Source organism: Pungitius pungitius, chromosome 10, assembly GCF_949316345.1.
Source record: "Pungitius pungitius chromosome 10, fPunPun2.1, whole genome shotgun sequence".
Lineage (NCBI taxonomy): Eukaryota > Metazoa > Chordata > Actinopteri > Perciformes > Gasterosteidae > Pungitius > Pungitius pungitius.
The window spans coordinates 4,711,447-4,715,102 of record NC_084909.1 but is presented as its reverse complement, the minus strand read 5'-3'; positions in this window follow the sequence as shown (position 1 = coordinate 4,715,102).

Genomic DNA, 3,656 nt, shown 5'->3' with positions numbered 1-3,656 from the left:
CTCCTCTCTTGGGCACAAGTTGTGTTGGTGCATCTCTGGTCTCATGTTGTTGGTTGTGCAACACCTTTTTTCGTGGTTTAATGTAGCGACGAAGTATATTCTTGTTGTGATAGTTGTGACAGCGGGCGAGCTGTACCCAGGATGCAGTTCGGCGGGTCATTTAATATTTAAATTTATAAATGTACTTATTATTATTAGTGGTACAAATTGTTTGTGTGTCACAAACTCTTGTGTCTTTGTTTTAGGTTGTTAATTAACTGCCCAGCCCTACTGTGCGTTACCACTGAAAACCGGCAAGAAATTGTCCTATTGACTTGAATGAAGGGAGCCTTTTAACATGAGATATGATTGATTGATTTTCATCTAATCATTAGTTTTAGTTTTAGAGTTTATAATAGGTTTATGAGGCACGGAATAATCAGAGCTCGAGTGGACAGCCAAACGCCAGAGTGAAAAAATGTATACTATGCTCGTCCTCCCATGTGTGGATGGAATCCAACAGACTTTTGGCCACAGCAAGACAAAGTCACACTCGCTTCCCGATGTAAATCTGGTCACCAATTTCTCAGAGAAAGCAGAAGGTACAAGTTCTTGAAACTGCCGCTCGAGTCGTATTTCTGACCGTACAGACAGGACGTCTCTGGTTCGGCTCGGTCGTGGGTCTCGGGATATATCTTCATTCGTGTGGTCTCTCCGGGCATCATTTGTAGTTGATTTGTATGTATCGCGCCGGACGCAGCGCAGAGTGGGCGTGGTCTCAAATTTTCTTCCATTGTTTGTGGACTGTGGAAGCCACTGGTACATGAAGCTAGCCATTGGCCCGTTTGATAGCTTGTTGGCTCGGATCAGGGACCGGACTTCCCGGGCCTTAACACACTCCTCTGCTGAAGCAACCGTCCCATGATGAGCCAACGTATGCTCAAGCATTACATTACATTACATGTCATGTAGCTGACGCTTTTATCCAAACAGACACATACACGCACGTGGGCAGATCTGCTTTGTGTTTATTACTGTTTCAGACTCATGAAGAGGTTACTGGGATCCACTGGTCTGTAGTGGGTTCCCCCTCCGTACACTCTACATGGGGCTAAACCATCAGCCATGCACATATTTCTGTGTGTGTGTTACCTTCCTGAGTGGGATAAATCTCTCCCACCTCGTAGTCGCTTGGCATGCCCCTATTATACCCCCCCCCCCCTTTCTCCCTCCAGTGGTTCAGGTGAGAGAGAAAGAGAGAGAGAGAGAGAGAGAGAGAGAGAGATCTCCTTTCATCTCTCATTACCTTTTTGTGAGCTGCAGGATGTGGACACAGCACCTGGACGAGGATCTGGATTTATGGAAAAATACGGCTTCTTCTTCTATATGATTTTCTCATTGCATCATTATGATTCTAATGATTCTCATTGGATGTATGTTGAGTGGACTCATGTAAGTTTAATGTGCCGAAGGACCGGATGAAATCTTTCAGGTACGTTCAGTTCGGATCGGGTTCCATTTATCATCCTGAATTTTCAGTATCTTACAGACAGCTGTGATTGATTGGATTGAATGCGTTGATTATATGTTCAGAAAAAACAATTCTGATTAAAGCCATTGACACATAAATGTTTTCATATGAACATCAGAATATCCACGTGAGAATATTCCAAAGAAAAACTTTTTCATTTTAGTTATCATCTGCTGAATTTTGAGTTTTTCTTTTGAAGTCTTCGGATATTATATACATACATTAACCTAATTAATCTGTAATATTTCCATATTCATGAACGTATATAGGTAAATTTAGGTAACATAGCTTTTACATACAGGTAACATACTCACAACATGCACTTAACATATATGTAACATACACGTACAATTACTTTCTAATTTTCAAGTAAAATACAAATAACCAACATGTAAAACACATGAATGAATGAATGAATCATGAAACCAATATCTAAATGTACCATACATGTAATATACACATTTTATGTGTGTAACATATACATAACATGTATTATACACAGAACATACACATAACTGTAACATATTCTTAACTGACACGTAAAATATATGTTGCATGCATGTAAAATAAATTTAACAAGCATGTAACATAGATAACATGCAATGTACTTGTGACATAGTTTAACATACATGAGACATACCTGTACTTACATGTCAAATAAATGTAATATACATCATCATAAATGTAGCATACATGTGGAGTGAATGAAAAATACATATATGTAACTGTAACTTCATATTTTTAACATACATGTTAAATACATGTATAACATACATTCATAAACATACACTAAACAACAGATTTATGTTAAATCCTTCTTATGACCACCTATCATGACCACAGAAACAGCTGGAGATGTTTGTTATTGGAGAGGATGACAAGACTAAAAGAGATTAATGTGTCTTTGTAAAACACACTATTTCGATAAGTGGGAGGGGGTCCTTTGTCCTTGTCTTCCTGAATGGTCACAAAGGATGGACGGCTGCAGACAATAAGAGCTATGTGAGAGCAGCAGGTCCAACTACGTAGGATGGTCAGTTTGGACTTTAAGAAGCTGAAGGTGTGTGTGTGTGTGTGTGTGTGTGTGTGTGTGTGTGTGTGTGTGTGTGTGTGTTAGTGAGTGTGTGTGAGTGGAGGCACAAAATGGTGGACCACTTTTTCAGACATGCTGGCTGCGTTGCCCCCGGTGACATCTGCCACTCTCTGCCAGAGTCATGTGACCTGGCGGGCAAACAGCGCTGTGAATGGCTTTTGTTTAGGAGGTCACCCACCGACCAAAAGACCGAGACCAAACCACCAATCAGAGCGCAGACACTCACACACTCAGCTGTAGCCTGCTGATTTAATGCTTATCTCTAGTTCGCTGATCTCTGTTGATCAGACAGTTGTTGTTTCTGTAACATGTTTACATATAGAGAGAGAGAGATAGATACATATCTGTGTGTATATATATAGCTATATGTCTATATATCTATATATATACACACATATAGGCATGGATCAAATCCCAGTGTGAATACTTCTTCAGGTCAGATTCTTTAAGTCAAAAGGCAAAGGCACAATAGCAGCGGGTTTTTGTGGTGTGGGGGTTTTAGAAGGGGTCGGGGGTGGGGGGCACATACCTTCGACCACACAACGAGCATTCACGTCTCACTTTTCAGCTCTTTCTTTGCTCCCTCTCATCACAGTAGGCATTACCCGTCTAAATCCTGCTGGTCACACCTCTTATTAGAAGCCCAGTTTGTCCCACGCCCCCTGCCCATTCCCCACGCACACACACACACACATCCCCCCCCAACCCTGCTGTTGGTATTCAGCCCAGGTCAGCAGATTCAGCCCGGCCACCGTGGCTCCCCCTTTTAATTTGCACCTGTTGTCCAGTTGTCGGGAGAAAAAGGCTGCAGACAAAGATTATACTATAGAGATACGAACAGACTAACATCCACCCGTTTGGTTTATCCTCCTGGGAACACGAATGCAGAGATTTGAAGTTTAATTGTTTCATTTCGTCCTTGGTACATGAACGCATAGATGTAATGTTTAAAACGTTTTTTTTTTCCACATCGGAAAATGGACCCTGAGATGTAAAGTTTAGTTTGATTTATCTTCCTAGGATCATGAACGCTGATGTAAAGTTGAATAATTT